We start from the raw sequence: 13,582 nt of genomic DNA on the forward strand, positions 1-13,582 counted from the left end.
TTATTATGTCTTATTTATTTATTTTAACAAGTTACTGTTTATTTATTTTTGTTGTTGTTTTCATGTATTAATTAGTCTGCTTGGGGTGTCATGATGAAGTATCACAGGCTGGGTGACTTAATGGAAATTAATTTTCTCAGGCTTCCGGAGGCTAGAAGTCTTAGATCAAGATGGCCACAGGTCTGGTTTCTAGTAAAGCCTTTCTTTATGGCTTGCAGACAGCCACCTTCTCACTGTGTCCTCCATGGTCTCTCCTGTGTGCATGTGCACTCCTGTGTCTCTTCCTCCTCTTCCAAGGACACCAGTCTTAGTGGATCAGGACCCCATCCTCATGACCTCATCTAACCTTAATCACCTCCTTAAAGGCTCTGTGTCGGAATACAGTCACATTAGGGGTAAGGCTTCAACATAATGGAACGTGAGGGACACAGTTCTGTCCATAACACAACTCTTTGCTCTTCCTTCCACATTTGCAGGCCTATCTTTTTTATTTCTCTTCTATTTTATTTTCAGAACTCAAGAAGGTGTGTATCCGGCATGGCCCCAGGCATATGGGGGATGGAGTGCTGGGTGCTGGAATGGTGTCCTTTGTTAGGGGTTTTGAAGACATGATGAGTGTGCAGTGCCTGGGGTGCAGGGCTGATCACGGACTGGGACGCCAAGTGCTGCAACTAAGTGGTCACTACCCCGTTTCTTGCCTTTCCACATTCAGTTTCTAGGAAAGGAGAGACACGCGTGTATCCATTTTCTCACTCCCATTCATTCTCCAACCTAGCCTGGCTTCCTCCACAATTCTGAAATTTTTTTATTGAGATGGCTCAAAACTCCCTGGTCAGCATCTCCCTGCCTTGTGCTGTAAAGGAACAGCACCTCCCCCCACCTCCCCACCGCCATGTTTCTCTGCTCTCACATTACTACCTGGACAACATTTCTCACACCACATGTGAGCGTTTATTCCCACACTGATCAATTATGCAACACTGCCCAGGGGGTCTGTCATTCAATTCAGTTCTGATTCTACTAGGAGAGCACGTCAGACCCCACAGGAAGTGCACGGCAGACGCCAATTCCAAGTCTAGGTTATCACCTGTGCCTTTGACCTAGTGGCTAGCTATACATCGGAGGTGGCAACAATTGGCCCTCCCATCTGATTACTTTCCTAGAGCAGAACCCACAGAACAAAAGAAAACAGTTTATTTACTAGCTTACCAGTGTGTTATAGCAGGATATAACTCAGGGACAGCCAGATGGAAGAGATGCCCCGGCAAGGCATTTGGGAAAGGATGAGAACCTTCCACAAGCCCTCTCAGGGAGCCAGTCTCCCCAGACCTTTGTGTGTTCACTGCCCTATGAACTCCCTGAACCCTGCCCTTTCAGGTTTTTGCAGAGGCTTCATTAGGTAGGGAAGACTCATTGAATCACTGGCCATTGGTGATTGATTCGAGCTCCAGTTTTTTGTCCCTGGAGGGGTGTGTGTGTGTTTGTGTGTGTGTGTGAAAGTTCTAACCCTCTCATCACAGGGTTGGTTCTCCTGGCAACCAGCCCCCATCCTTATGGGCTTTCCAAAACTCACCTCATTAACATAAACTCAGGTGAAGTTGACAAAGTTTTGTTATAAATAATAAGACACTCTTTTTGCCTTTATGGCTCTGGAGCTATTTCAGGAACTGAAGCCAAAAGACCAAATACTATCCCAAAGATGATCCCATAGCTCTTATCGCCTTGGAAATTCCAAGGGTTTCAGGAGCTCTGTGCCAGAAACTGGGATGAACACCAAATGTACATTTCTTATTGTAAATTACAATATCATATTCCCCTATACACACTTCATTCATTCATTCAAGCGTGCATTCAACTGAACGTCGCCGGAGCCACAAGCCAGCTTCCCCACTGTGGCCCAGCGAGGGCCCTGCAGACAAATGGTCTTCAGCTCTTGGATCATCTCCTTACTTGACTGGGTTGTGGGATTGTACATAAAATTTCTCTCCTCTTACATTTGAATTAGAAAAGTGCTGTTTAGCTTTTAGACACTGTCTGTCGCCCACAGGATGTCATTTTATCTTGGGGAGTAGGAACATGATCAAGTGGCTTTATTAGAACAATGCCATGGCTGTTACAGTTCTGCATTTCGGGGGAGGAACAGAATTCCTCTTAGAGAGTGATGGTTCTTTTCTTTAGAAAACACCTGAAGGGGCTCCTGGGTGGCTCAGTCAGTGAGTTTTGATTTCGGCTCAGGTCCTGATCTCAGGGTCCTGAGATCAAGCCCTAAGCCCCAGTCCTGCATCAGGCTCTGTGCTCAGCGGGGAGTCTGCTTGAGCTTCTCTTCCTCTGCCCCTCTCTCTGCTCACACTTTCTCTCTAAATAAATAAAGTCTTTAAAGAAAAATAACCTCAAGGGGCGCCTGGATGGCTAGGTCGGTTGAGTGTTGGACTCTTAGTTTTTGTTCAGGTTGTCATCTCAGAGTCCTGAGCTCAAGCTCTGCATTCGGCTCCATGCTGAGTTTGAGGTCTGCTGGAGATTCTCTCCTTTTGCCCCTCCTCCAGTTTCGCGCACGCGCGCGCGCGCGCTCTCTCTCTCAAATAAACAAATAAATCTTAAAAAAAAAAAAAAACCCAAACAAACAAACAAACAAACCTTGAAAGGCCTTTTGGAAACACACTGTGGGACCCCCATGGGGCAAGAGTTGTGGAAGAACAGCCCACTGTATGTGTGTTCACTCCAGAATGCCAGAGCATTGCCCTGGAGGCTTGATCAAAGAGGGCTTGAGGGGACAGATAACTCGGAGAGGCAGAAGGGTGGAGAAGAGTCTCTACAGACAGAGGTGACCTGAACGAAACTGGCAGGGTTGGAAGCCAAGGGGGAAATGGTCCTTGCTACTGCAGAATATTCAGTTCTAATTATTTCTATCCTTATGCTCTTCGGTGGTTTCCTCCTTCATCTGCAAATATAGGCACGCCGCAGAGACATCGCGGGTTTGTTTCCAGACCACCCCAATACAGTGAATGTCACAATAAAGCAAGCAAGGAAGTCAAATGGATATTTTGGTTTCCCAGTACATGTAAAAGTTATGTCTACACTATATTGAAGATCATTTTTTTTTAAGATTTTATTTATTTTTTTATTTAACAGAGACCACGAAAGAGGAAACACAAGCAGGGGCAGATGGAGAGGGAGGAGCTGGTTTCCTGCTGAGCAGGGCTCGATTCCAGGACCCTGGGATCATGACCTGAGACGAAGCCAGTGCTTAATGACGAGCCACCCAGGTGCCCCTATACTGAAGATTATTACGTGTGCAGTAGTAGCATTATGTCTAAAATGAGTCTGTACTTTATTGCTAAAAACACTAACCATCATCTGAGCTTTCACTGATCCCAGATCCCTCTACCCGATATTATAATAATAATGAAAAAGTTTGAAATATTGTGGGAGTTACCAAAATGGGACACAGAGAAGTGAGCAAAGGCTGTGGGAAAATGGGGCTGATACACTTGCTCCAGACAGGGTCGCCCCCAGCCCTTCAATTTGTTAAAAAAGCAGGATCTGCAAAGCACAGTAAAGCGAAGCACAGTGAGATGAGGTGTGCCGGGGCCTGGTGAACATCTGTTTGGCTTACCGTGCCGCTGGGACTCGGAAACTGGAGTGACTGTGGCCGAAGACAGGGTGATGGTGAAGGAGTCGGTGGAGAAGGGATGAGAATAAGCTGGACCCCGATTCTCCAAGGCTCATGCAAGCGGGGAGAGAGACCCTTCAGCATCCTCAGGCTGGGCACTGACCTTTCACTACCCACAGAGAGGATCCATTCAACATCGCGCTGTTCCTTCCTCTCATTTCCTTGGTTCTCATCCCTCAGCCTGTCTCAGCTACTCAATCCCACATTCACAAGTAGATCTTGTCAGCCGTAATTGCGGCATCTCTTCCAAAGCTTTGGCTTCAAGCATCCTAATTGCCGATTACCCTTACCTATCCTTCCTGCTCACTTCCTGCAACGCCTTTGCTCTAGAAATAATCAAACACACATGGATTTTAATTTTTCACTCCCTGAGTTTCCTGCCCTTGCATTGCTATTCACTTTCATGACCTCACTCATCTCCTAACCCAGCCGAGGGTCTTTGGGCCATCCTTAAAATCACCATCAGCTCGGGGCGCCTGGGTGGCTCAGTTGGTTAAGTGTCGCCTTCAGCTCAAGTCGTGATCCTGGGGTCCTGCGATTGAGCCCCACATCTGGCTCCTTGCTCTGCAGGGAGCCTGCTTCTCACTTCTGTGTCTGCCTCTCATGAATAAATAAACAAAATCTTAGAAAAAAATCACCATTAACTCCTTCTTCCATCAACTCTTCCTGGCAACAGTCTAGCCCTCGTTAAACCCAACTCTTTGTCTCTTTTGTGTCTTTACCCAAAGAAGAGCGTGAATGTTACTGGGAAAAGTCATAAGTCATCCTGGTTATTCTCACTTTAAACTCATGAACTCGAATGTCAAGTGGGCAGAATCATACTGGATCCAATCAGGCAAACAAACTATTCTGAGTGTCTACAATAGTGGGAATCCAATATAGGGAACTGGTCCCCTAGGGGACGGATGGACTGAGAAGTCAAACAGGCTGGGGAGGCACCCTTTGGATTAGCAACAAACGACATGAAGCTCTACCATCTTTAGGTTGGAGACCAAGATGGAGACAGCGTCACCAGAGTCCAGGACCAAAGGCACCAAGTAATGGGTAAAACAATGGTGAGTGTCTTGGAAGATAGCTGGAGAGAGAGAAGATAGGCAGACAGGGCCAGGTAGGATGTGCAAGAGGAACAAGATGGAGAAATTCCTTGGCTTTGTCTTCCTCTGCTCTCTCAGCTCTCATTAGGGTTCCTATTGGCTAAGTCAAGCTGGAGGCCAGCTGATGGGGGAGGCTGGGAGACATGGAGGAGGGCAGGGAGAGGATGAGGAGAGATGCAGGGAAAAACAGGACTAGCACAGCCGCTCCCTTTTGTTCCTCAGGTTCCTGGTCTTTCCATCTGTGTCAGTCAGAATTCAATCTGAGAAGCAGAAACACACACGTGCGCCTATATGTACACACACACGTATGTTTCTGGTTTTTTTTTTTTTTTAAAGATTTATTTATTTACTTGACAGACATCACAAGTAGGCAGAGAAGCAGGCAGAGAGAGAGAGAAAGGAGGAAGCAGGCTCCCTGCTGAGCAGAGAGCCCAATGTGGGACCATGACCTGAGCCGAAGGCGGAGGCTTTAACCCACTGAGCCACCCAGGCGCTCCTCTGTTTTTGTTTGGGCTGGATAATAGAGTATCAGAGACCAGGTTGTTTATAAACAATAGACATTTATTTCTCACAGTTCTTTAGCTGGGAAATCCAAAATCAACGTGCCAGCAGATTTGGTGTCTGGCGAAGCCTAGTTCCTGGTTGGGAGATGACCCTCTTTTCACGATGTCCTCACATGGTAGAAGGAGTGAGGGCTCACTGGGGTCTCTCTTACAAGGGTACTAATCCCATTTGTGAGGCTTTACCCTCATGCTCTAATCACTTCCCCAAAGCCCCATCTTCTCATACCAACACATTAGGGGTTAAGATTTCAACATATGAATTTTAGAAAGACACAAAATTGAAACATATATATAATATATGTATGTATTTTATAGGCATTTTACCTTGTGCAGTGTGGGACCTGGTTATCCAGTCTATGGGTGGCTGTTGTGTCCATTGTCAGGACCTGATGTCAGTAGAGCAGCTGGTTGGGAAGGGAAGATGTGAAGAAGAAAGCAAGAACATACGAGACCCTCCCACGATGGGCTGAGCTAGGACAATGGAATGAAAGTCATGTCAACCTTTCATCTCCCCCCACCTCCAACACGTTTGATGAGAGCAATCTGTGGTGGAATCTGGTACCCTTTACCCCAGAATGAAACATAAACCTGGCCCAGAGTCAAAGAGGCTGAGAAGGAGATGTGCCGGGAGCAGAGGCACTGCGGGCCAGCTGCGCCCCACGCCAGCAAGGACAGCCAGCAAACGAGAGCCGTGTGCAGGAGTGGTAACAGCCCCTTATATTCTGTGCTGACCTCCTAGTACAAAAAGAAGAAAATTGCTCCTTCACTTTGGCCTTCCAAATCTCACACCAAATGTCCCTGTGGCCTCAGAAAAGAGACATATTTCTAGCCTAACTAACTAACTAAATGAAACCCACTGGGTACATGTCAGGACGGAGTCTGTATTCTTCTTTTAATGATACTTAGATTTAATTCCAAATTAAGAAAGTAGCAAAATAATGCTTCCATCTATCACACTGTGACTGCCTCTCATACAACCAAAACCATACTCCTTCTCCAAAAGATGACCCAGAGTCCCCTTTTCCCTCTTTGGGTCAGAATCATTTGTCTTCTCACAGAGTCACATTATCTCTGTGAGTTAGAAAGTTAAAAATTATGAATGCATTTATGTTGAATGGTAGATGAACGGAAGAGGGGAAAAGAAAAAACTGGTTACATAGACACAACTTCACATCGAAATAAGAGGGAAATGTTCCTAACTACCATCATTCTTGTTTCCACAAGGGATCATGTGGTCTTCGCTGGTATTTATAACTACCTTCCTCCTTACTTCCTTCAAATTTCCTTTGCCCATAGAAAATTTGACTAGACACGATTCCTTGTCTCCACTCCCGAGAAGTCTGGGCCATTGGCAGTCCTGATAATGTAATTTTCCGTGGTTTTCAGTCCAAGGCCTGAGAGTACTAAAAGACACCGAGGGAGGCTCCTGCATTCCAGACATACTCCTCAGGAGAAACCCAGATTCCCCTTGAAAATCAGGACTAGTCACCTCACCCAGTACACAGCCCCCCTTCTTTGTTGATTTGCTGGCATAAGGAACCCAATGGGGCCAGATGGCACATTTAACAAAACCAGTGTGTCCCTTGGTGGTGGGATTCCTTCTTTGGGAACTAGAATGTCTAGGCCAACAGAGCTCAAAGTTGTAGGGCTGGGCAGCAGAACTTCCTAGAGGATGTCCCCTCTCCCCAAGTAATCCTCCCCCCGCCCCGGTAGCAGGTTGATGACCAAAGACACTTCGTAATGGAAGGGGTGCACCTTGTTCTCATTAAAACAGACACTGCTTCTGGATATCGGCTCCCCTTCCCTGTCGGCCATGTGTCTGACAAAAGCACGGCCCTGACTCTGCGGTTGGCCTCATAACGGCAGCATGTGGACACCACCGTGGCACCTGCGTCCTAAGACTGGATGAGACTGTGACAAAACACTGGGATTCAGAAGGGTCTTGTCCTGAAGGAGGCAAGTTGCCCTTGCGAGGGCTGAAGAGGGAGTGGGCAGAGAATGGCTTAGGCTGTTGACTAGTGCTGGTTTGCCCTTGAGGGAACAGCAGGGCAGTCTGGGAAGAAGCAGGGACTAGAGACCCCACAGCCACCCAAATGAGGATGTGATCACTTCCGGGCACAGGGAAACACAGACCTCCAAGCCTGGGCCCTGTTGGCCACTATCACACAGGGGCTACTTTCTTTAGTCTCTAGGCATTTCCCTTGTCTCCCCTCTCTAGTTTTCCTTCTGGGAAGGGACAACTTCAGGATTTCTTAATTCTCTATGACCTTCTTCTAAACAAGCCACATGGAGTGTGGCCTGAGGCACTCCCAGGTTGAAAAGACGCTCTGGCCTGAACTTTTACCCTGGGGACAATTTGGCCACCCCTACAGCCCCCCGAGGTATGTCAAGGAGATCTGGGTAGCCACAAACTGTGTCCCAGGTAGAAAGCCCAGCGAATGAGGGAGTTCTATGACCTCAAGGAGTTCTCGGCATTGGAGGGTGTTCAAACGACAGACATGAAGGAACACAGGGCTTTTCCTAGAGAAGCAGACAGCTGGTGGTGTTCTGGTTATTTCCTGAGTTATAGAGACACCAAGCCAGATCCATTAGGGCTACGACGTCAGTGCCTGGGACAGACCGTTTTGCTGTTACTTGGATTGCTTCAGCCGTATTTATCCTTAACATCACACAATTGATGAAGTTCTTAAAGTGAAATTCCCGAAAATGTTGTGACCTATGACTTCTTCCTGTGTCCTCTTGGGGCCAAAATTCAACGAAAAATTTTGCCCTTTACTCGGAATTTCAAAAAATAAGTGATCGGGTCCTGTTAAGGACTGAATTGGGTGTCCCCCTCCCCCATTCATATATGGAAGCCCTAATACCCTGTACCTTAGAATGTGACTGTATTTGGAGATAGGGCTTTCCATGAGGTGAATAAGTTAAAATGAGCCTCCCAAGGAGGGTCCTAATGCAGTCTGACTGGTGTCCTTAGAAGAAGAGGAGATTAGGACACACACAGAGACACCAGGGGTGCACCTACAGAGGACCGAGTGAGAAGGCAGCCAACTGCGAGCAAGGAGAGAGACCTCAGAAGAAAACAAACCTGCCAACACCTTGATCTTGGACTTCCTGCCTCCAGAGCTGTGAGAAAACAGATTTCTGTTGCTTAAGACTCCCAGTCTGTAGTACTTTGTTCTGACAGCCATAGCAGACTCAGGCCCCCCAGACCAGCATGTGTGCGTTGTGTGAATGCTGTGTGTGTGTGTGTGTGTGTGTGTTGGGTAAATGGTGAGGAGGGGACATGTCTGGGAAATGGCCCACCAGTTGCTGTGGGGAAGGACTGCAGGCCCTGAGCCCACCCCTCGCTTGGCTGCTGCCCTCTGTCTTCAGGACGCCCTCTTCCCTGACGTGGGTGGGACTAGTGCCCTCGTGTCAGGGCTGGAGAGAAAATAGAATCAGAGATGTGGGTTAGCAGTAGGATGGGAAGGAAGAAAGAAGCAAATTCACTTATAGTCTGCGGAGAGCCAACCAAGGATCCCGGTGGGAGACAGGGCCAGGCAGAAGGCTTCACGTTCCTAAATAGAACTGTGTTTTGACATTCCCCCTGCAGCTGCTCTCCCCCACGCTTGTCTGTCTCTCCAAAAGCACGAATAAAAACCAGTGGATTTTAGCCTCTCACTGCGCCATCTGGTGGCGCTCAGGGAGACGGACCGTGGTTCCTGTGTACGCAGCCCTGTCTCCCCAAAACTTCCGGAACTGCCTTCTGTTCCGGTAAGAGTGACAGACAGGGAGATACAAAGACCTTTGGCAAGAAGCTGTTAGGGCAGAGAGCACTGGGCTGGAGTCAAAAATGGACTCTGGCTCTGCATCTGATTAGCGGCGCGATCCGGGACAAGTTGATTCATTTCTTAGTGTCCCAGCTTCTTCATGTAAAACAAAAAATACGGGTCACCAACACCAATGGGATTTTGTGAGGATTCACGGAGATAAAAGTCCCAGGAACAGTAAAGGAATGTGGTCCCTCAATAAATGCTTCATCCCTCCTTCCCTTCTTCATTCTTGGATTCCCCCCTCAGCTGCTCCCCGCCGCGACGTACAAGATTTTGTAAAGAATCCAGTGTTACTACTGCTATAGGCACTGCTCTCTCGATTCCAGTGGTGGGGGTAGGAGGGCCCAGAAAATCCTGGATCTGCATGTTGGGAGAACGGGAACACATGGGTCATGGGAGTCCCGGCTGAGACTGGAGGACCCTGGGGACACCCCCGGCCCCAGGCACTGCCCTTGAAAGAATCAGAGCTAGTGTCTCAAGCCTGACCTTGACATTTCCTTTTAGAAGAGGACTCTGCCTACTGATGATCAGGAACAGGAGGTGGGGGCATGGATAACTGTTGTATGTTCTTATTTTTTGAGATCTCCTCAGGCCTGGGAATATGATGAATCCATGAACTAAAGCAACACTGATAAGAACATGAGTCAAAGGCCCCAGTTATCTAAATAATGCAAAACAGACTGACATTATGCCCAGGTAGAACCTTTTCAATTTGGGTTTAGGAGAAGGAGGAGATAGAGAGCTCCATGTTGAGAAGGGATTCCAACATGTTTGAGCTCCATGTTGAGAAGGGATTCCAACATGTTTGAGCTCCGTGTTGAGAAGGGATTCCAACATGTTTGAAAATAACTCAAGTCTTTTCCCCACACATTAAAAAATATATATATATATGATGGTATCTTTCCTGTATCTCATGGGGTAGAGGGTGTGTTTCTGGATATGGCATTATTGGAGATTCCATGTCCTCTCCTGAGGGCCACCTTTGTCCTCTCTAATATGCTATTCTTGGAATTCGTGATTTAGCTTGTCAAGGGTCCCACCCTAAGACCTGGAAAATATTCATGACAGAGGAAAGAAGAATTTGGGACAGACCTTAAACCCTCCTGGGGCCTTCCAGTCTTAAGATCAATGACCTTGACCATCTTTGGTGACCTAGGCTCCCCCTTCTTGCCCTATATAGTGGATCCACAGACACTTGAAACTGAGCCCCCTCCTCTTATCTAATTCCTATCTCAGTAACTCTACCTGGTTGCTCAAGTTCAGAAACCGGAAATGTGGGACTCCTTCAGTCCTGTGTACCCTCTACCTTACCCTTTTTCCTGACATTTCTAGTATACTGTACCCAATGTTCTTGACCTCATCTCTCTCTCCTGCATCCTCCACCTTGGCTCTGCTGTGATGGACTGACTCCCCGTGGGCTCTTTGTAATCCGCCACCTGAGGACACCCAGTCATCATCCTGGCATCCCCAGATCCTGTCTGAAATGCCACATCGCAGGGCATGGGGGGGTGTCAAAGGGGCCAATGAGGCATCCTGGAAGGTGTACTCATTAACTCGCAATGAGGTTGTTCTGGTGACTGCTCAGGTGTGATAAATTACTTCCGAGTTCAGGGGTTTAAAACAACCATTGGAGTAGACTCACTGGTTGCCTGGGTCAGTAGGCCACCACTGGCTCCTGTGCCCCTCAGTGTCTAAGGCTGGGGGGTGACTCTATGATTGTGCACCAGAAAGAATCCCCTGCCAGAATCTTCACACACAGGTCCAGCAGTTGGTGCTGCCGTTGTCCGGGCCTGTAGTTGGAGCTGCCAACCACAACTTCCCATGAGGGCTCTCTCTCTCCGTGTCCTGGGCTTCATCCCAGCATGGCGGCCGTGGGGTAGGGGACTTCTGGCTCAGTTACGAAGGGGGGGGGGTGCTCCGAGCATAGGTGCTTACTGAGCAAGGTGGCGGCCGCAGGGTCTTTGACTCCCATATCTTGGAAGCCACAGAGCGTTGCTTCTGTGGCCTGCTCCAGGCTTTGAGCACATTCTTCAGGCCAGTCCCACCTCACAGGAGAGGATGTAGTCCCCACTTCATGATGACAGAAATCTCCTCAAGGACTTTGGAGATATGTATCAAAACTGACATGGGGAGACAGGAGATGGAAGACACATTTTCCTTCCCTCACTTCAGAGGACTGTCCCGAGATGCAGTGTCTTCCACCATTCCCACCATCACTGCTTCCCACCATCCCGCCCTTTCCTTCACTCTGGCCGTCCTGCTATTCTACCGTCCACATAAAGCCTACGCATTGAACCTTGTCTCCGGCTCTGGGCTCTAGAGATGCAGGCTAAGCTACCGTCCATGGTCTGTGCTTTTGAAAGTCTTTCTCAGCCATTCACTTCGCTCCACCCACACCGACATTCTCCCCCTCCCCGCCATCTTGCTTAGACCCCATCAGGCCTTCCTCACAGATCCCTTTGTGTCTACGCTCGTGATTCTCTGTCAGTCCAGCTGAAGTCAGAGTTATCTTTTCAGAACAAATCTTGTGACACCAATCAGCCCAGCCTCAGCGCTGTTGACATTCTGAGTGGGGTCATTTTTGTGGATGTGCAACATGGGATGTCTGGCAGCGTCCCTGACCTCGTGTCATTAGTTACCAGTAGCACCACACTCCCTCCTTGTAACAAGTAAAAATGTCTTCAGACGCTGTCAAAGGTCCCCAGGGTTGGGGGAGGGGTGGGTCGTAAAATCATCTTTGTTGCAAAACTCTGGTCTGAAGGAAGCATCCTGAGCATGGGCCTGGGCGGGCTGGCCCCGTGCACCAGATCCCACCCGCTCTCTCGTCTCTGTGCAACAGCCACTCTGCACTCCTCTCAGCATCCTCTGTGCCAAGGCCTTTTCCTCTTCAGGCCCTTTCACTGCTGTCCCTCAGCCTGGGGCATTCCTTTTGTTCCTATGTCTCCACCACTCCCCCACCCCCCACCGCCTCATCCCTACCCCCAGCACACACACCTGCAGCCCATGACATTGTTATCAATTCTCAGCTGAAAGGTTACTTTTGGGGAGGCTTTTCTGTCCCCCAGGCTAGGTTAGTCTCCTAATGGCACCTGGGACTTGGTCACAATGACCGGGAATTAATTAGCTTTGCAAAGCCTTGTTAATGCTTGTCCTCACTCTTCTGTTAACTGCATGACAGCCGGACTTAGCACAGAGCTTGGCAGGGGAGAGGTGCTCAACCTGATATTGAATGAGTGAATGAATAAATAAATAAATGAATGAATACTCCTTATACGTATTCTTGGGAATATCTTCAGATTCCTTCCTCTCCTTGCTTTAATTTTTCTCTGCTGTTGTAAAGCAGGGCCCTCACTCCGGGTGTGGGTGAAGGCCCCATTGTCTGATGTTTTACCAAGTGACCGGTCTAGCTGGTCCTGGGAATCTCTCCAAAGTCTGCACAGCATTCTGTCCTGCTCTTTTGCCACGAATTTATGCAAGTCTTCTGTGGAGTACTCCAGACTCTGACCAAACCACTCCAGAGGCCAGAGGCGCATTGAGGGCTCAACTCAAAGTTTAAGATGTTGTATTTGGTTCTCTGGATCTCCCCCTGGGCTGCTTCATCCACCGAATGGCGTCCCCTTTGTCTTTTCTCCCCCTCTTTCTCCTGACAGCCTCCTGTAGTCTCCAACAGGGACACCAAACGTGAAGTGTCCTGTTTTGGACCCTAGGTCTTCGGGGGCACAAACCGTGTTTCGATTGTGTTCAGTTTTGAATGGATCAGAGTGAAGTCCTGGTATTTTTACATTTAAGCACTTGGGGGGTTGTGCCTGTTTGAGGCTCCCGCGTGTCATGGGACTCTGGTTGGAAATGGTCAGTACGCTGATCTCCGAGAACCTGAAAAATATTTTGGGGGGTATTGTTTAGAAATGAGTTTGGCAAGCAGTTTTTGTTAACTGACTTTTCTAGCTTGCTGATGTGCATTCTTAGGAACCTCTGGAAAGCCAGGGGGAAGAAACTGTCATGGGAGCATCTGTGGTCCTGAAGCTCCGGCTTCCGTCAGAGGTGTGGAATCCTTGGAGTTGTGATAACTCTGGGATTTACTCCCCCTAGTGGTTTGACAAAATATAACTTCTCTGGATGAAAAGGACAACGTTTAAGCCCCAGCTCCCAGCTCTGAATGTGTGGCTGTTCAGAACCGAGTTAGGCATGAGCGGAGATGATGAGTCCGTGCATCCTTTGAGAATAGAATGGGAAGTGGGCTCATGGAGGTATGAGGATGTGAGGTGCCTAGAAGGGCCAATGAAGCTGTTTTGTCCGGAGTTCTGATCCCAGATGGGTTTGCCTGGGACGGGCCAGCAACTGAAATTCTGAGGATGCTTTGCTGATAACAAAGGTGTGAGAAAAACACAGTCTAAGGGAAAGTGGGAGGGATAACCAAAAAGAAAGAAAAGAAAGAAAGAAAGA

This window comes from Mustela erminea, chromosome 2 (genome assembly GCF_009829155.1).
Source record: "Mustela erminea isolate mMusErm1 chromosome 2, mMusErm1.Pri, whole genome shotgun sequence".
NCBI classification, from domain to species: Eukaryota; Metazoa; Chordata; class Mammalia; order Carnivora; family Mustelidae; genus Mustela; species Mustela erminea.